This window comes from Oryctolagus cuniculus, chromosome 7 (genome assembly GCF_964237555.1).
Source record: "Oryctolagus cuniculus chromosome 7, mOryCun1.1, whole genome shotgun sequence".
NCBI lineage: Eukaryota > Metazoa > Chordata > Mammalia > Lagomorpha > Leporidae > Oryctolagus > Oryctolagus cuniculus.
Window position 1 is genome coordinate 55681193 of NC_091438.1, and position 20924 is coordinate 55702116.

Below are 20924 nucleotides of genomic sequence, written 5' to 3' on the forward strand. Positions count from 1 at the left end.
GTGCCTCCGTGCGAACAAATGTGGGAAGAGCTGGGTCATCAGCCGCAGAGGGTGCGGTGAGGTGGGCGGGGCGGTGAGCGAACGCCTGGGAAACAGGCTCCTCTCGGGCAGCCTTGGTGCAACCGGGCGCCTCGCACGCACCTCAGCAGGAGCGCGCGGCCGGCCACGGCGGGCAGGGCGTGCCCAGGGCACCCTGTCAAGCCTCGGGTGCTCCCAGCGTTATCAGCATCTGCGTTTCCACGCTGGAGCCGTAGTGCTATGGCCCGAGGAACTTCTGCTCCTGCGGACCGCCCAGCGAAACGGCGCTGCTGTTCCACTGCAGACGGCAGGGCTGCTGGGCCCGGCGGCAGGCGCAGTTCCGTAGTTTCCTCGACTGAGGTGCCATCTGCAGTCCTTGATTAAGCTGGCTTTATTTCGTGGGTAGCCGTGGACGGTCAACCGCCACGTAAAAGCTCAAGTCCGCCGCTCTCTGACCTGCCTTGACGGGTGGCACGGGGTGGGCGGCGGAGCTTTGGCTCCAGGCTTCGGCCGCTCGACGGTGGCAGAGTCGCGGCCACCAAGGCCCTGGGCAAGGTTCTGGCCGGGACGCGGGCTCCGGACCCGGAGGTTCCCCCTCACCACGGTCCCGGGCGGTGCCCGGGGCGGGCCGAGCGTGACGGGTGGGAACAGGAGCCAATAAGAAGTGGTCCTCGACGGGCAGGGGTGGGGCCAGGGCGGGAACTTCGGCCGGACCTGCGTGGGCGGATCGGAGCCGAAGCGAGTGGGAGCCGGGACGGTGGCCCCTCGGCGGAGAGGACGCGAGCCTCGCAGCCCCGCGGCGGAGGCAGCGTCGAGCCTCTGGCAGGTAGGACCGAGGCGACCCGGGGCGGGGTCTGAGGCCGCAGTTTCGGCCACTTGGGGCTATTGGCGTGGCCGATGGGCGTCGGGTGCGAGCCGCCGGGCTGCCGAGAGCCGTCCGATGGCCCTGAGGGAGTCGGGCCCGCGCGCGGGCTGGCTCCGCACCTCCGGCGCCCCAGGGACGCGCCGCCGACGCCGGGCTTGGGGTGGTGCTGCGCTCGGCCGCGCGGGGGGTGTGGTGGAGCCGGACCGCGGGTTTCCTGCCCGGCCCTCGCAGCGGCTTGAGGCTCCCGGGAAGCCGGGAAGAGGGACGGCGTTTTCGCCGGCGCGCTTGAACTTCGACACGGCTCTTAGGATCTGTTTGTGTCGGATCTTAACAGAGTCTGACAAGCACCGTGCTGAAAGATGGCAAGGAGGATTCGAATGGTAACGATCTGACGGGGAAACACCTAAGAATATCGGAGTAACTAGTGTGGCAGAAGATGAGTAGATTATGAGTCAAGTCCGAGGCTTGGGCCGCGAGCCACTTGCCAGATGTGATAGCTTCGTCAGATTAACTCCTCCGGGCCCGTGCTTGCGTTCTGCAAAGCTGGGAAGCCCGTGCCTGTGGGTCGCCCCCGGGTCGAGAGCCGAGCCGCGGCGTTCAGGGCTAGTCAGGCATTGTTACTGGACCGTGTACCTGGGGCGGGCTGGCGCGTAGTAGGCAGTAGGCGCTCTGTAAGCCTTTACCTGAAGCTGGTGATTCACCTGCAGTGTTTCAGATAAAGTGTTGAATTTCTGTTTACTATGTAAATAAGTTGTTTCAGCTCTTTTCTCACACAATCAGCGTCGTTTGAACTGTGGTCTGTTTTTAACTGATGGATGACATTTTCTAGAATAGCTCATATACATTGTTGTGGAATCATTTACCACCAAGTTTGGTATCGGTCAACCTAAATAAGTGTAAGATATCTGGTTTAATAAGCTGACTTTCAAATCAGGACTTTATGTTTTTGTTTGTACACTGAGAGACTGCTAATAGGAAGATTTAGGTCATTCCAAGTTACTGTAGAAACACATAGCTGTATTTTTTGTACAGGATTTATTATGGATATTTGCCTTTTTTTCTGTGGGTGTGTGTGAGATAGGTTGGAGGGGGGGTAACATGGTAAATAAGAACACGAATAGTAGTTTGTAACCGTCAGGCCTCTGCTGGGCATACTTGTAGATGTGTTCTGAAGCAGTTTCCCAGGCACAAACCAGGAAATATAAGAACTGTGTCTTTTTGTGTTCTTGACTTTTCATTAATCTTAGATATGTGTGTTGAACTGGCAATACATTCTTTTTTTTTCATATTAAACTTGTAATTGTATTCAGGTTTGATTTTTAACAAATGTGTCGGGGGGAGAGCCCAATACATTCTTTAAATACAGAAATAAAAGAAGAATATTAATTTTTTGATTGACATTAAGCAGTTTTCTAAAGCTGGAAATCATGTTTAATAAAAAATGATTCAAAGGGCAAAAAGAATAGGACAACGCTTCCATCCACTGGTTCACACCCCAAATAGCCACAATAGCCAGAACTGGGCCTGACCAAAGCCAGGAGCCAGGGACTCAATCCACATCTTGGGTGACAAGGACTCAACTATGTGAGTCATCACCTGCCACTTCCCAGGGTCCTCAGTAGCAGGAAGCTGGAATTGGGAGCTGGGAAACAAATGGGTACTAGGATATGGGGTGCAAGTTTTCCATCTGGCATCTCAAATTCCCACCCTATATTACTTTTTTTTTTAAATGATTTATTTGTTTATTTATTTGAAAGGCAGAATTACAGAGAGGCAGAGGTAGAGAGAGAGGGAGGTCTTCCATCCACTGGTTAACTCCTCAATTGGCCGCAATGGCCATAGCTGCGCTGATCTGAAGCCAGGAGCCTGGAGCTTCTTCTGGGTCTCCCACGGAGGTGCAGGGGCCCAAGGAATTGGGCCATCTTTGACTGCTTTCCTAGGCCATAGTAGAGAGCTGGATCAGAAGTGGAGCAGATGGTACTAGAACCGGCGCCCATATGGGATGCCGGCACTGCAGGCAGCAGCTTTGCCTGTTATACCACAGCAACAGCCCCACCCTATATATTACTTTTTTGTTTGTTTGTTTAAAGATTTATTTATTTATTTATTTGAAATTCAGAGTTACACAGAGAGAGGAGAGACAGAAAGAGAGAGAGAGAGGTCTTCTATCCGATGGTTCACTCCCCAGTTGGCTGCAACGGCTGGAGCTGTGCTGATACGAAGCCAGGAGCCGTGAGCCTCCTCCAGGTTTCCCACATGGGTGCAGGGGCTCAAGGATGTGGGCCATCTTCTACTGCTATCCCAGGCCATAGCAGAGAGCTGGATCCGAAGTGGAGCAGCCGGGTCTCGAACCTGCACCCATATGGGATGCCGGTGCTTCAGGGTAGGGTGTTAACCCGCTGCGCCACAGTGCCAGCCCCATATATTACTTTTAAATGGTCCATAGTGAGTCTTATATTGCAAGCAAGAATTTTAGACCATTAGATATCAAGATCAAATTAAATTGAGTAGTAGAAGGAAAGTTACAAGTGAATATAGCTTATGTGACACTTAAATTTTTTTAACATGTTTTCTACAATTCAGTGGAAAATAGGTGTTTTGAAAGTTCTTTAAAACACCAGTTTTAAGCATGTATTTTCTATGTAAAATATGCTATGATTTGTAACTTGCTGATCATGGAAATCTGAAGCCTTATAGTCACGATATTTATCAAACACCTGTTGTATCCCAAGGCACAGTCTTAGCGCTTACATTCTATTCACATATGAGCAACGTATAATTTTATCCATCTGGACAATTAGACTGTAGCAAGTGAACTAAAATAAATTTAAAAAAAGTGATCTTAAAAGCTGATGATGGGGCAACTGTATGGCCAGTGGTTAAGTTACTGTTTGTGATGACTACATCTCACATCGAAGTGCTTGGGTTTGAGTCCCAGCTCTGCTTCCAATCCCAGCTTCCTGGTAATACACACCCTGGGAGGCAGCAGAAGATGACTCAAGTGCATGGGACCCTGCCACCCACAAAGAAGATCTGGATTGAGTTCTGGGCTCCTGGCTTTGTCCTGGCTCGGCCTTGGTTCTTGTGGACATTTGGGGGAGTGAACTAGTGAATGGAATGTCTCTTTTTTTGCTTGCTCCTTCTCTCTCTCTCTCTCTCTCTCTCTCTGCCTTTCAGATAACATGAAAAGTAAATATTATAAAGTGTTGAATATCTCATGTAAATTTGTTAAAAAAGCTGGTGATCATCATAGCATTGACTAGGGCCTGCTCCGAACCACGCAGTGTTCTAAATGCACTGCATGTATTAATTTTTTTTTTTATTTTTTGACAGACAGAGTGGATAGTGAGAGAGAGAGACAGAGAGAAAGGTCTTCCTTTTGCCGTTGGTTCACCCTCCAATGGCCGCCACGGCTGGCGCACTGCGGCCAGCGCACCACGCTGATCCGAAGGCAGGAGCTAGGTGTTTCTCCTGGTCTCCCATGCGGGTGTAGGGCCCAAGCACTTGGGCCATCCTCCACTGCACTCCCTGGCCACAGCAGAGAGCTGGCCTGGAAGAGGGGCAACCGGGAAAAATCCGGCGCCCCGACCGGGACTAGAACCCCGTGTGCCGGCGCCGCAAAGCGGAGGATTAGCCTAGTGAGCTGCGGCGCCGGCCTCTATGTTGTTATTAAGATCACATGGAGAGCATGGAGAGTTGAATAACTTGCCTGTGATCTGGCAGCTTGGTAGCAGAGGAAAGATTCAGATCAGTCAGGCTCCAAGGACTCTGATCTTAACCTCTGTGCAAAATGAGTTTCAAATTGTGCCAGTGAGATACACATGACATGCGACACTTGAAAGAGAGTTCTATGAAGAACTTTTTCAAGAAGAATGTAAGAAAGAAACTGGTATTGTAAGATATAGATGAAGACATGTACAAGCTACGATTTAATTATACTTTGTACGTATGAACATGTTTTTTTCTGCTGGTGAATAACATGGGATTCTTTTTGTTTCCAAGCTCTTGGTGACTCTGTAACTACAGACTACAGTTTTGGCATTATCTTAGTGCCATAAGAGATGCTTATTTTTCAGTAAGAGTTTTTTTTTTTTTTTTTAAGGATTTATTTATTTATTTGAAAGGCAGAGTTACAGAGAGGCGGAGGTAGAGAGAGAAAGAGAGGTCCTCCATCCACCGGTTGACTCCCCAGAAGGCTGTAATGGCTGGAGCTGCCCGATCCGAAGCCAGGAGCCTCCTGGTCTCCCATGCAGGTGCAGGGGCCCAAGGATGTGGGCCATCTTCTACTGCTTTCCCAGGCCATAGCATAGAGCTGGATCAGAAGTGGAGCATCCAGGACTCAAACTGGTACCCACATGGGATGCTGGCACTGCAGGGCATTGGCTTTCCCCACTACGCCACAGTGCCAGCCCCATAAGTTTTTAAATATTTAAAAAAAAATACACGTTTTTAGACAATACATTAAGTGCTGGAGGAAAGAAAATGTGTCTCTGTCTTCAAGATAGTTGCAGCCAGATACATAAGTAAATTCCTACAGTTTCAGTGTGGTAAGAGCCATCGCAGGGGGATAGCTAGTTTAATGAGAACACGGATGAAGCAGAATAATTCTACATGTGGGAAGAAGGAGGATTAGAGAGAACACACCGTATTTGAATTTGGTTTTGAAAGATGAAGAGGAGTTTCTGATTTGGCCAGGGAAACAAGACATGAATGCAAACCGGGGATATAGGTGAAAGTATATGGTATGTTTGAGGAATGTGTTGTAGTCTGTTGTTGCTAAAAGTCATGGCATGTTATGGAGATGGTGATTAGACTAAAGGAGAAGGTGCCTGGAAATAAGCTGGAAATAGAAAATTCAGAGCTTGGCTCCTGATCACATGAGGATCACTGAAATTGCTAGGTAAGTGTGTGGTTTTAGTTCCCCTAATTTGGAGTGATAAAACCAGCGATTAATCCAGTTTGGTAAAATATTTCACTATATAATATGTTGTTAAATACATTTTTAATACTTCTAAGTGCAAGATATGTTAAGATAACATACAGATTTAGGTAATTAAAAAGTTTTGATTCAGAAAATGAGAAAAAAAAGTCTTCTGGTGCCAAGTGGTGAAGGACTGTTGTATCCTGCTAAGAACTTTGGACTTGATCCTAAAGACAATGGAAGGCCAGGGAAAGATTTTAAGTAATTAGGAAAGATAATATGGGGAAGGTTTGGTGTGTAAACTGGGTTGGATGGAGAAAGGCAAGAGATTGGGAGACAATTTAGGGGCTGTTGAAATAGTCTAGATAAGAAAAGGACTTGGAATAGGAAGGCAGTCATGTGGGTGGGGAGGAGAGGACAGATAATGATAATATGAAGTTGATAGGACTAAAAAGTTGGCTTTGAAAGTGAACAGAAGGGGCCAGCGCAGTGGTGCGTTAGGTTAATCCTCCTCCTGCAGCGCCGGCATTCCATATAAGTGCTGGTTCTAGTCCTGGTTGCTCCTCTTCCAGTCCAGCTCTCTGCTGTGGCCCGGGAGGGCAGTGGAGGATGGCCCAAGTCCTTGGGCCCTGCACCTGCATGGGAGACCAGGAGAAGCACCTGGTTCCTGGCTTCGGATCAGCGTGGTGCTCCGGCCGCAGCAACCATTGGAGGGTGAACCAACGGCAAAAGGAAGACCTTTCTCTCTGTCTCTCTCTCTCACTGTCCACTCTGCCTGTCAAAAAAACAAAACAAAAACAAACAAATAAACAAAAAAACCTATTGCCTGAAGTACTACTGGAGTTCCTCTTTTTTTTTTTTAATCTTATTAAAAGATTTTATTTTATTTTTTATTTTAAAGATTTTATTTATTTATTTGAGAAGTAGAGTTACAGACAATGAGAGGGAGAGACAAAGAGAAAGGTCTTCCATCCATTGGAAGCGGCGCCGGCACACCGGGTTCTAGTCCCGGTCGGGGCGCCGGATTCTGTCCCGGTTGCCCCTCTTCCAGGCCAGCCCTCTGCTGTGGCCAGGGAGTGCAGTGGAGGATGGCCCAGGTGCTTGGGCCCTGCACCCCATGGGAGACCAGGAAAAGCACCTGGCTCCTGGCTCCTGCCATCGGATCAGTGCGGTGCGCCGGCCGCAGCGCGCCGGCCGCGGCGGCCATTGGAGGGTGAACCAACGGCAAAAGGAAGACCTTTCTCTCTGTCTCTCTCTCTCACTGTCCACTCTGCCTGTCAAAAAAAATTTATTTTATTTTATTTTTTATTTTAAAGATTTTATTTATTTATTTGAGAAGTAGAGTTACAGGCAATGAGAGGGAGAGACAAAGAGAAAGGTCTTCCATCCATTGGTTCACTCCCCAAATGGCTGCAATGGCCGGAGCTGGGCCTATCCAAAGTCAGGAGCCAGGTGCCTTTTCCCAGTCTCCCATGTGGGTGCAGGGGTCCAATGACTTGGGCCATCCTCTACTGCTTTCGCAGGCCATAGCAGAGAGCTGGATTGGAAGAGGAGCAACCAGGACTAACTAGAACTGGCACCTATATGGAATGCCGGTGCCGCAGGCGGAGGATTAACCTACTGCACTACAGTGCCGGCCCCTTATTTTTTATTTTTAAAAAAGTATGTATTTTATTTATTTGAAAGGCAAAGTTAGAGAGAGAGAGAGAGAGAGAGGAGACAGAGAGAGAGGTCTTCCGTCTGCTGGTTCACTCCCCAAATGGCCAAGACCAGGACAGGCTGAAGCCAGGAGTCAGGAGCTTCTTCCAGGTCTCCCAAGTGGGTGCAAGAACCCAAGCACTTGGGTCATCTTCTGCTGCTTTTGCAGACACATTAACAGGGAGCTGGACTAGAGTGGAGCAACTGGAACTTGAACTGGCACCCATATGGGAATCTGGCCCTGTTTTTCTTTTTCTTTTCTTTTTCCTTTCTTTTCTTTTCTTTTCTTTTTTTTTTTTTTTAATTTGAGAGGCAGAGATGGAAAGAGACAGAGAGCTTACCTTCTCTGGTTTACTCCCCAAATGCTCACAACACCTGTTGCTGGGAGCTGAGAACTCACTGGGGGTCTCCCATGTAGGTGGCAGTACCTAATCACTTGAGCCATTACTGCCATCTCCCAGGGTGTGCATCAGGAGGAAGCAGAAGTCAGGAGCTAGAGCCAGGTGTCAGACCCAGGATTCCAGTATGGGATGCAGGCATCTTACCCTGGTTTCTTGATTGCTAGGCCGAACATCCACCCCTGAAGTTCCTCTTTCATAGAAAATTCACAGCCCCATGAGAAAGTAGATCTCTAGCTTTATTATACAGTTTTTCTTTTCTCTTCTATGCTTTCTATTTGCATGGCATCTGTATCCCATTTACCTTGACTCAAGGCTATGAAAGCATGTAACTGATCCACTAGATTGTTAGCTCCTAGAAATCAGAGATAGAACTTAAAAAAACAAACAAAAAGAATGAGGAATGGCGTTGTGGTACAGTGGGTTAACCTGCCACTTGTGGTGCCAGCATCCCATATCAGAATATCTGTTTGAGTCCTGGCTGTTCCACTTCTGAGCCAGCTTCCTGCTAATGCACGCGTGAAGGCTGCAGATGGTGGCCCAAGTGCTTGGGTACCTGCATCCACATGGGAGACTGGGAAGGAACTCCTGGCTTTTGCCTGACCAAGTCCCTGCTGCAGCTATTTGGGAAATGAACCAGCAGATGAAAGATCTCTCTGTCTCTCTCTCTGTCCCCATCTCCACCCCCTGGTTATTTCATCTTTCAAATAAAGCTTTTTTAAAAAAGTTAAAAATTATCTTCCATAAATTTAGATTATCAATAGATGTCTGCTGGTTGATTCATCATGATACCAGTTTTATATAGTTTTGGCTCTAAATATCTTAGCCATTTCCAAAACTCATATTTCTCTTTAAAGAATGAGATTTGGAGCAGCTGTTTGACTTAGCAGTTAAGATGCCTATGTTGCTGGCAGGGGTTGCGAGGGGGGGGCAGCTATTGTGTTGCAGCGGGTTAAGCCACAGTTTACCATGCTGGTATCCCATATCAGAGCACCGGTTGGAATCCTGCTGCTCTACTTCCTGTACAGTTTCCTGCTGATGCCCCAGGGAAGATCAAGTGCCTAGACCCTGTCACCTATGTGGGAGACATGAATAGAGTTCCTGTCTCTTAGTTTCAGCCTGGTCCAGCCCTGGCTTTGTTGTGGCCATTTGGGGAATGGACCAGTGGATGGAGAAATATTTGTCTCTCTCTTTTACTGATGCTCTGCCTTTCAAATGAATCTTAAAAACAAAGATGCTAACTTCCCACATTTAAAAAAAAATTTATTTATTTATTTATTTATTTGAAAGAGTTATGCAGAGAGAGATCGTCCATCTGCTGGTTCACTCCCCAGTTGGCTGCAACGGCCAGAGCTGCGCCGATCGGAAGCCAGGAGCCAGGAGCTTCTTCTGGGTCTCCCACGTGGGTGCAGGGGCCCAAGGACTTGGGCCATCTTCTACTGCTTTTCCAGGCCATGGCAGAGAGCTGGATTGGAAGTGGAGCAGCCGGTCTCAAACCAACACCCATGTGGGATGCTGGTTTTTCAGGCCAGGGCATTAACCTGCTGCACCACAGCGCCAGTCCCAACTTCCCACATTTGAGTACCTGGGTTTGATATCTAGTACTGGCTCCTGATTCCAGCTTCCTGCCAGTGCCTGTCCTGGGAGGCAGCAGGTGATGTCTCAGGTAACTGAGTCCCTGTCACCCACGTGGAAGACCTGGATTGAATTCTTGGCTTTCATTTTTGGCTTGGCCCAGTCCTGACCATTTTGGGCTTTTGAGAAATGAATCAGCAGATGGGAGCTCTCTTTGGCTAGATATCTATATCTCTGTCTCTCAAATAAGTCAATTTATTAAAAAAAAGTTTTCCACTACTGGATAAAAAGAATTCTCAAAACAGATAATTCAAAACTGTCTTCCTAATTTGCAGCATCATTAGAGTAAGTGGTCTTCTAAGGGATGCTAGGCAAACTTAAACTTTTTTCTTTTCTTTTCTTTTTTGAAAGGCAGAGACACAAAGAATTCTTCCATCAACTGGTTCATTCCCCAAATGGCCACAACAGCCTAGGCTGGGCCAGGCCCCAGCTGGAGCCTAGAATTCAATCCTAGTCTCCCATGTGGGTGGAGGGCCCCACGAGCTTGAGGCATTATCTGCTGCCTCCCCGGATGTGCATTAGCAGGACACTAGAACTGGAATCCGAGCCTCAATGTGAACCTGAACCCAGCTACTCTGATATGGATCATAGGTGTCTTAACCACTATGCTAAACAAGCACATTTTCTTTGTAAAGGGCTAGATAGTAAATATTTTAGACTTTGTGGACCATACAGTGTCACGATGGCCAAATTCTGCCAAAAAAGCAGCCATGGATAATGCTTAAATTAGGACTGGGGAATGCCCAGCCCATAGGCCAAATAAAACCCTCACAGTCATTTAGTCTGTCCCTGACAAGGCAACCACAGGGGGGACTGGAAATTCAGTTAATGTGTAGCATGCTAATTTTTAAGTTGATGGATTTGTATGGCCTATGAAAGATGTTATAAATATCCAAATGGCCCTTGGCAGAAAAACAGTTCCCCACCCCTGACTTAAATGAATGATAAGCATGGGCTGTGTTCCAATAAAGCTTTATTTATGGACACTAACATTTGAATTTTATATAATGTTCACATCACAAAATATTATACTTTGATTCTCCCCCTTAACCATTTAAAAATATAGAAACCACTCAGAGGCTTTTCAAAACTAGGCATTGGGTCATATTTGGCCTCCAGCCAGGCCATTGTCTGCTCTCCCTTATCCTAAGAGATACTCTTTGAAATAACTTGGATTTATAAGTTGAGAAGAAAAAAATCATGCTTTTTCAAAGTGTTATACCTCTTATTTCCAAATTTTAGTACATTAAAAAAATCTGAAAAATTCCCATTCATCTTATTTCTCATATACACAACTATTCCCTTTACTGATTTGGAACCGAAGATACCAAGAAATAGATTAATGTCAGTATGTTTGAAAATATTTTTCAGTATTCAGTACTGCTTACTGAATCAGTGAATCAGTGATCTGTTTGCCTCAATGAAGTGGGGGCCTTGAAACCTTGGTGGAGTAAAAGGCATAAGCTTGAAGGAGTATCCTGGACTGGTTCCCATAGGATTGGACAGGATGGCATCTTTGATCTTTTCCTTCTCTGATGTGAATAAATAATTTTTATCCTGTGGAAAAAGAAAATGAAGTTTTTGTTTTGTTTTGTTTTCACTACATAGGCATTACAGTGAGTTGTAAGAGTGAACAGTTAAGTAGATGATGGTGAGATAAGAAAAAGAAATTGAAAAGGACTAAATTTTTTTCACATCTTGCTATCAAGGTGTTCACTCTATTTTCACCCAGAAAATTCAAAATTCTTTTCCTCTCCAAATGTTAGATTCCTAATTACAGCCTGAAAATAGAATTTTTAAACATTTAGTTCAGACAATAACAATCCAGTGATATTATGTAAAGGTTTTATTTATGTGCTTTTTTTTTCAGATAACTGATTCCCATTTTTTTTAAAGCTTTATTTATTTATTTGAAAGTTGGAAATGCAGAGAGAAAGAGAGAGAGGGAGATACAGAGAGAGAGATCTTCCATCTGCTGATACTCTCCCCAAATGACTGCAACAGCTGGGATGGCCCAGGCTGAAACCAGGAGCCAGGAACTTCTGGGTCTCCCATGTGGGTGCAGGGGCCCAAGCACGTGGGCCATCATCCACTGCTTTCCTAGGTGCATTAGCAGGGAGCTGAATCGAAAGTGGAGGAGCCAGGACTCAAACTGGCACTCACCTGGGATGCTGGCACTGCAGACGGTGGCTTAACCTGCTGAGCCACAGCGCTGGCCACTCCCATGGTTTTCATGCAGTGATGAATGTTTACAGCAGAGGACATGAAGACCCATCGTTGTTACTTTTTCCTTCCAAGTTTCTATGCATAGAAATGATATATTTGTGGTTTTAATCTGTGAGAATGTTAAAATTTAGGGCAGATTAATGAAACTGTGTGTGTGTTTTGCTTGCTGCCACTTTAAAGGGATTTGTTTTGGGGCAGGCACCATGGCACAGCTGGTTAAATTCCTGGCCTGCAGCGCCAGCATCCCATATGGGTTCTGGTTCGAGTTCCAGCTGCTCCACTTCTGATCCAGCTCCCTGTTAATGCACCTAGGAAAGCAGCGGAGGATGGTCCAACTCCTTGGGCCCTTGTACCCACATGGGAGACCCAGAATAAGCTCCTAGCTCGTGGCTTCAGATCAGCTCAGCTCTGACCATTGCTGTCATTTGCAGTGTGAACCAACAGATAGAAAACCTCTCTCTGTCTCTACCTCTCTCTGTAACTATCTTTCAAATAAATAAAATAAATCTTAAAAAAAAAAAAAAGAATTTGTTTTTCTTTTCTCCTTTTTTCCTGTTGGAGTTAAAAAAAAAAAAAAACAAACAACCAAATCACTTCCAGCTGTGTGGGATATGTTTGAATTGGTTACTTAGCAATCTGAAGTATAATTTTGTATATAAAGGCTTATTTGTATGCTTTGATATTCTGATTAAATAAGAATCTATTAAGACTCTAGTAATAGGGCCTGCTGGGGAGGAAATGACACAGCCTGCTCCGCAAGAGTATTTACTAAAAATCCTCTTTACCTCGGTCTCTGTTTAAACTGTAAGGAATAATATGGAACACAACAGAAAATTATGTGAATTAGAGTGATGGTTAATTTGATCATGACCGTAAAGCAATGGTTATCATTACACAGTAAATTTATATTAATATAATTCAAGGTCAAGCAAAGTGTGGGGAATTTTATCCGCTGTTGGTAAAAATGGTTTTATTTGTGACCTTTAAATGCATTTTTGAAGTGTAGTATTTTCAACAGTTTAACAATCATTGTAATTTTAAAATCAAACTAAGCCAATTTGCCTTTAAAAATTACTGCTTTAGGGGTCTTCCACGTGGGTGCAGGGGCCCAAGGACTTGGGCCATCTTCTACTGCTTTCCCAGGCCATAGCAGAGAGCTGGATTGGAAGCGGAGCAGCCAGGACCCAAACCAGTGTCCACATGGGATGCCAGCACTGCAGGGGCAACTTTACCCGCTACACCACAGCACTGGCCCCAGAGCAGCAATGTTTTAAAATTGTAGAGTTTACTTAGAGCAAATTGTACGTCTTTACTGTGGCATATCATATCAAAGTTTGACAGTTGTTAAGAGATGAGGAGCTAAGCAGATTGTATGAATCCATTGTGTTTCTAAGTAAAGAAAATTTGAGGGGCCGGTGCTGTGGCATAGCCCGTAAAGTCCGTGGTGCTCCATCTCTGGTCCATCTCTCTGCTGTGGCCTGGGAAAGCAGTGGAAGATGGCCCAATTCAATACCTTGGGCCCCTGAACCTGTGTGTGAGACCGGGAGGAGGTTCCTGGCTCCTGGCTTTGGATCTGTACAGCTCCAGCCGTTGTGGCCAATTGGGGAGTGAACCAGGGGATGGAAGACCTCTCTCTCTCTCTCTCTCTCTCTCTCTCTTTCTCTCTGCCTCTGCTTCTCTCTCTGTATAAATATTTGAATAAATAGAAATATTGCTACATTTTGTTTCCATGTCACAAACCTGAAGAAAAGTTGGAAACATTTTAAAAAATCTTTTGGCTAAAAGACCCACTTACCTCCCCACTCCATCACATTTATTGAATTAAATATGTACTCCAAACAAATGAATGAGTTCTTGCAACTTAGTTCTTCATTTACTCTGAAGAATGATTAAATGCCGTTGCTTATCATTTTATATTGAGTAAAGAACTTACGTTGTTAATTAGAAAAAGTGTATTGCCATTTTTGCCATTCATAGCGACTTACTGTTTCAGCTAGCATTTTCCAACCTGGCCCAATTAAAAGCAAAAGAATAAAACAGACCCGTAATGAATCTCATGGGTACATAGTATTGTCCTGTGCTTTCCAGACTGGAATTAATTTATGAACAGGAAAGATTACCTATTTCATTAAGTTGAATCTTTCCTAATCTTAATTTTTGTATTATTTATTAGAAATTTCAAAGTATTTAAATAATGGTAATATTTTAACTTTGTCTTATGCTTTATCATAAGTGGGAAGAGTGGTTGTTGTTTTGTGAAACTTCTGTTTTGTGTGTGTGTGCAAATGTATTTCTTACCATGGTTGTAATTTTAAAAGTTCATGAGACACTGATCTGTAGTGCAAGAGAAGGAAGATTTGGCTCAGTAGTTGGTCCTTCTCCTCCACAGTGCAGGTTCAAGACCCTTAGAGGCCAGGTGTCTTTGTGTGCATTTTATAAAACCATGCCTATCGACTCCTTTGCTGTTGCTGCCCTTAGACACTCTGTCCTTGATTCTCAGTCCTTCTTCCCAAAATTGTAATTGCTCACTCCAGATCCTCCCTTTTTGATATTATGTGTTCCTGCTTTCTTTTTGTTTGTGTCTTTCTCAGACTGGGTCTCTCCCTCACATACGTCTTTCTTCTTCCCCCAGTGCCCCAGACTTTAATTTTGCCCTCCTCATAACGCCAGGCTCCTTGCCTCCCATGATCTCCTGTTGTGCACACTAAGAAGCAAAGCATCCCCGCAGGTAGAGCTGATCTCTAGTTTTCCTGTCTTTGGCCCTGGTGTACTTTTCATTCCTTATGCCTCGCTTCAAAATGGAGTTGAAGAATCACGTAGAACAGACCCTCCATAAATCACGTGGTCCAGCTTCAGTTGAATAGTCTGTTGATCTTCTGTTAACTACCCAGCTTGCTGCTGAGCAGCTCTTAGAAATGTTTTATCCTCAACTAAGCAGGCAGTTTCTCTAACTCAGAACATGGTTATTTTTAATTTTCACAGAATAAGGTCACATGGTATTGTTACCTGAGCTCAGATTCTTTGGTTCCTTTGCAAATAGCAGTTAACAAGAGGAGGGCTGGCCTTGTGGCATAGTGGGTTAACCTGCTGCCTCAGATGCCAGTGCTGTTGCTGTTCCACTTCCGACCCAGCTCCCTGCTGACGCACCTGGGAAAGCTACAGAAGATGGCCGAGTGCGTGGGCCGCTGCCACCAATATGGGAGCTTCAGATGGAGTTCCAGCCTCCTGGCTTTGGCCTGGCCCAGTGCCACCAATTGAGGCCATTTGGGGAATGAACCAGTGGATGGAAGATCTTTCTCTCTTTTTCTCCCCATGTCCCACCATAAGTCTGCCTTTCAAATAGATAAATATATTTTTAAATATTTTACTTATTTATTTGAGAGAGTTACATACAGTGAGAGGGAGAGACAGAGAGAAAGGTCTTCTGTCCGCTGGTTTACTCCCCAAATGGCTGCAACGGCCGGAGCTACGCCGATCCAAAGCCAGGAGGTAGGAGCTTTTTCCGGGTCTGCCTCATGGGTGCAGGGGTCCAAGGACTTGGGCCATCCTCTACTGCTTTCCCAGGCCATAGCAGAGAGCTGGATAGGAAGAGGAGCAGCCGAGACTAGAACCAGCGCCCATATGGGATGCTGGCACCACAAGCGGAGGATTAACCCACTGTGCTACAGTGCCGGCCCCAATCAAATAAATAAATATTTTTAAAAACTGACAAGAGGCCAATGTGCAACCCAGACAAGTTTTTTTTTTTAATATTTAAATTTATTTATTTGAAAGGCAGAGTGACAGAAAAAGAGAGACAGAAATCCTCCATCTGGTGGTTTACTCCCCATACCACCACAACAGCCAGCTTCTGGTACAGGCTGAAGCTGAGTACCAGGAACTTCATCCTGGTATCCCACATGGATGGCAGGTGCCCAAGAACTTGGATCATCTGCTGCTTTCCCAGGTACATTAACTGGATTGGAAGTGGAGTAGGAGGAACTTGATCAGTGGAAACTGGTACTCCAGTCCATGTCTCAAGCTGTGAGTTAACCTGCAGTGCCATAACACCAGTCTCTAATCAAGGTTTATTTTGCTGGGGGCTCAAACACATGGGAGACATTGTAGCACAAGACTGGTGGTCCAGTGGGAGCTCCAAGGGAACAGGTACTTTTATGGCACTGTGAAGGTGTGACTTTTCTCCTTGGCACAGAGTGCTTCAGTCTGCACTCAGTCTGCAGTTCTGGCTGACATCCCTTGATACACAGTACTTTGGTTTATGCACCTTGCTCAATGTTCTGCACAGGTGCTGTTGGATTTTTCGAACAGCACGCTCAAAATGGCAGTATTACTCACTTCTGCCATCCCAGGAAGGTCAGCTGTCAGTCACGTTGGGCTATTCCAGGTGTGGGTACAGAGAGGGAAAATCCCTAACAAGGCAGTAGGAGGAGGTCTTTTGTAGTTAAGGTCCTAGTGCTCCTTGCTCCTGAATGGTCTGGAATTGTACGGAATACATCAGTATTAGCAAGCTCTGCTGGCTCGGTGATGGTCTTCATTATTTACACATCAACTGCTATCATTCTCAGACTGCCATGCGAACCGTGCGAACCCTCTTTCTACTGAGACTTAACTTCCCCTCCCTTTTCCTTATGTTATTATATTTCTTACTGCTTTTTGTCAGTTTTTTAAAAATATAGGCTTTCCCCCCAATATAGATCACTCTGTCTCTGCTCTCTCTCTGTAACTCTGCCTTTCAAATGAAAATAAGAAATAAATCTTTAAAAAAGAATGTTACATTGAAGTTGCCTGCCCCTTTTGTTTTTAGTATCCCTTTTACTGACTTTCAAATATAGGTATTCATACTTTGTCCATTTCCTCACTTACTTTCTCCCTAGGTTTGAACTGTTATCTGTTCTCACTGTCCTTTTGGAATCAGAATCTGTTACCAAATACAAGGATCCTCTCGTTACTCTCCTTACCTGTATGATTATGTGAATGCACTTTTACTTTTATATTGTCAAGTGCGGATATGATTTGGAAACTTGGAAACATATGTCTTCTAGCTTCTAAGTTTTAGAATGAGGTAGGAAATTACGTACAATGGATGTGAATGTTTGTTTTTAGGAGAGCCTGTTATGTCTGTAATGGGAAAACCTTGAAAATTGCATATTTTTATATAACTCTGAGTAAAAAAAGTGGTATACAATTACACAGACACTATGTAAAAGTATGCTTATGAAAAAACACAGGGTAGAAATATGCCAAAATAAACCAGTGATTATGATGGAGGTGATAGATTTACTGGTATATTTCCCTTTCTTTGTTTTTAAACTTTTTCAGAAGTAGTAGTAATTTAAAACATTTTAAAACATTTTTTAAAAATTGCTTCTATTTAGTTTCTGGAACTAAATAGAACTATTTAATTCTTCTATTTAGTACTTCTATTCAGTTTCTGGAACTTACTTTAGGAAGTAATATCTTGTTGCCTTTGTTTTCCAGTGTCTTGCTAAGAAGAACTTGGCCCAGTTTAAATTTGTGATTTAAAAATTAGGTTAAAAAATTAGGTTATGTTAAAACAATTTTGAAGCAGTTTGAATACTGAAAAGTCCTAGTTTGTGACAGGTTTTTTTTTTTTTTTTTTTACTATTTTAAAGGGGATTTTTAAAGGATAATCAGATCAAAAGATTAAGATGTGTTTGATTTAATTATATGGATAGTTTCTAATGTTGCTTTATTGATATTCTCAAAGTGTCATGTTATTGAAGTTAGTTAAACGAGTATATAACTTTCCAGATTGTGGCATTTTGTAAATCGTCTTATGCTGAAACTTTTCATTTGCCTATTGTACCTAGGCAGTCTTTAAAATTGAGCTACGAGCCAGCTCTTTTTATCGCCTAGGCAGAGGTCAGACACCAGTGCCGGTGTGCCTTGTTCTTCCCTGCCCCTGTACTCTAGTGGCTATCTCGAGGTTCCAGCCTTGGGGTTGAGGCAGATAGGAAGAACTATGCCTCTCCCACCCCCAGCCTCCATGGGAGGCAGGGAAATACACACCATCTAGTTTCTTTAAGGAAGGTCCCTTGTAATCCTCAAATGAATGAATTGCAATTCTTCTCCTACATAGCCTTGAGAACAGTAAACGAATGGATACTTGCAGAGGCAGTTGGCCATCCCACCTGGGAAGCTTTGCACTTCTCTTAGAAGGTGGGGATATTTGGCTCCTCTTGTTTTGATTTTGGACTTTGTAGTCCCTGCTGAAACACAGAGAAGACAGAAAGTTGCATTTGACATCCTGTTATATTAGCTGATATTATTGTTATGTCTAGCCACAGACAATAAACTCCTAGTGGTTGTATGCATGAACTTGTAAAGCAGAACTAGGCTTGTGTTCCCTAGGGTAACTGAATTAACCAATTAAGCTCAGCTGTTTTTTTTTTTTAATTTAAAGGAAAAAATTATTGGAGATCTGAAAAACAATTCATGAAAGATCAACTTTTCCAGAAAACTGTAGCTACACAGTGCATTGCATCTATTGTGTTAAAACATATATTAGACACAAATACAAAAGCCATGACACAAGCCACCATTCTTCAACAATTTGAGCAAAGACAAAATGCCTAAGGAACAACATGAATGACTTGCCAAGGATGGGCTCTTTACTTTAAGCACCATAAGAAAAAAAAACATAAATGGATGAGTGTGTTCAGTTATAAACACTGAATTGAACCTTTGGCACTAGCAATCAGAGCGTCTTGTCACACAGCATTAACACATACTGTGAAAGTGCATGGTGTTGGCTGGCGCCACGGCTCAATAGGCTTATCCTCTGCCTGCGGCGCCGGCACACTGGGTTCTAGTCCCAGTCGGGGTGCCGGATTCTGTCCCGGTTGTCCCTCTTCCAGGCCAGCTCTCTGCTGTGGCCCGGGAGGGCAGTGGAAGATGGCCCAAGTGCTTGGGCCCTGCACCTGCATGGGAGACCAGAAGAAGCACCTGGCTCCTGGCTTCGGATCAGCGCAGTGCACCAGCCACGGCGGCCATTGGAGGGTGAACCAACGGCAAAGGAAGACCTTTCTCTCTCTGTCTCTCTCTGTCACTGTCCACTCTGCCTGAAAAAAAGAAAAAAGTGCATGGTGTCAAAGGAATAGAGCACCAGCATTCAAAAGCAGCTTTGTGAACTAGGCAATAAAACACTCTTCAGCATGTCCCTCTGTTGTCCATCACTGAATACTCTGGAAACTTTGAAATGAGAAAGTAAGAAAAGAAAAAGGAGCCGCAACCCCCTTTATTTTCTCGGTTTAAAATCAAACAGAAAACAAACATCAATTCTATTATACACAATCATCTTCAAAGTACATCGTTTGGACAAGAGAAGGACTAAGAACAAAAATGTGTTTCCAGAGATGCACTCCTTAGTGAGTGATATGCACGCCTCTCACACAGCTTTCCGGTAGTACTCAGCAGGAGCCACTTCATAATCACTGGCACTAAACACAGTTGCGGAATTCTTTGCCAGGTACTTTAAGAAATTGTGACGATAATTCAGTAATAAAGTAAGGCTCTTCTCATGCAGAGGTGTATAGGTCAACATGGCTGCAGTTCACACAAACAATGCAATAGATGTGGCACTCCAGACACCTGGAATAAGGGGGCATCAGGGTGATCTGCGAGGATTTCAGCTTCCCAGGGTCTCAGATTCATAGAGCAGCTGAGTGCCTAGTGTTATGTTGAGGTATTCTTTTATCCCTGCCACGGCTTCAGTAACAGTGTACTCTGAGTTATCTGTGTTTCCAGGAGATTTCTGATAATTGCATAATCCTCCAGAATGGAATCCACATTGTTCTTGGCAGGAAGATAAAAGAGCTGTTTTTGTCTGTAATTGGGTAATTAAGTCCCAGTCATGAACAAGCCATGGTTTTAGCTCTTCAGCAATCTTTATTTCAACTTCCACTCTGTTCATTAATTTTTTTAAAGATTTATTTTATTTATTTGAAAGGCACAGTTACAGAGAGAGAAAGAGGCAGAAAGAGAGAGAGAGAAAGAGAGAGAGAGAGAGAGAGATCTTCCATCCATTGGTTCACTCCTCAAATGGCCACAACAACCAGGGGTGGGCCAGACTGAAGCCAGGAGCCAGGAACTTCTTCTGGGTCTCCCACATGGGTGCAGGGGCTCAAGTACTTGAGCCATCTTCTACTGCTTACCCAGGCATATTAGCAGGGAACTATATCAGAAGTAGAGCAGCCAGGACTTGAACCGGCGTCCATATGGGAGGCCAGCGTTGCAGGCAGCAGCTTTAATCTCTGTGCTACAATGCCAACCTCTATAATTATTTCATGATATCATTTAAAATATTACATTACCATACAAACACATCTCTTCTGATCCTACATGATTTCTCTGTTTATATTTTATTTGCTAAAAATATTGGAACAGTAATTAGGTTCCACTGCTGATCAGAAATATTGTAAGAACAAAATTAGGGCTGGTGTTGACACAACGGGTTAAGCCATAGCCTGCAGCACCAGCATCCCATATGGGTGCTGGTTCAAGTCCTGGCTGCTCCACTTCTGATCCAACTCCCTGGTAATGTGTCTGGGAAAACAACAGAAGATGGCCCAAGTCCTTGGGCCTCTACCACCCATGTGGAGACCTGGAAGAAGCTCCTGGCTCCTGGCTTTGGCCTGGCCCAGGCCCGGCTGTTGAGTCATTTGGGGAGTGAACTGGGGGTGGAATATCTCTATCTCTCCTTCTCTTTCTGTAATTCTGCCCTTCAAATAAATACATAAGTAAAAGTCAAAAGGGAGGGATTGTATAAACAATTAGGAAAAAAAAAAGCAAAATTAGCTTTGAACCCAGTCATGCTATCAAATGACTTTAAGGGGCTGGCACTGTGGCATAGCAGGTAAAGCCGCCACCTGCAGTGCCAGTATCTCATATGGGCGCTGGTTCTAGTCCCAGCTGCTCCACTTCTGATCCAGCTCTCTGCTATGGCCTGAGAAAACAGTAGAAGAAGGCCCAAGCCCTTGGGCCCCTGCACCTGTGTGGGAGACCTGGAAGAAGCTCCCGGCTCCTGGCTTCGAATTGATGCAGCTCCGGGCATTGTGGCCATCTGGGGAGTGAACCAGTGGATGGAAGACCTCTCTCTCTCTCTCTGCCTCTCCTTCTCTGTGCAACTCTTTCAAATAAATAA

General features: G+C 44.8%; 1 protein-coding gene and 1 pseudogene across 4 annotated transcripts in view; one reads left to right on the top strand and one right to left on the bottom strand.

Moving 5' to 3' along the window:
* Positions 1 to 51: 51 nt before the first annotated feature.
* The window catches only part of DENND2C (DENN domain containing 2C), an 80048-nt gene continuing 59175 nt past the window's right edge, over positions 52 to 20924 (top strand). For 2 of the 4 annotated variants that reach the window (XM_008264627.4, XM_002715749.5), the window contains exon 1: positions 52 to 844. The gene's annotated coding sequence lies outside the window, so the exon portion shown is untranslated. Of the gene's footprint in view, positions 845 to 1002; positions 1264 to 20924 lie in introns of those variants that run through there. The other 2 variants (XM_070077818.1, XM_051857365.2) reach the window with 2 other exon arrangements.
* Positions 19170 to 19795, bottom strand: LOC100352269 (mortality factor 4-like protein 1 pseudogene; annotated as a pseudogene).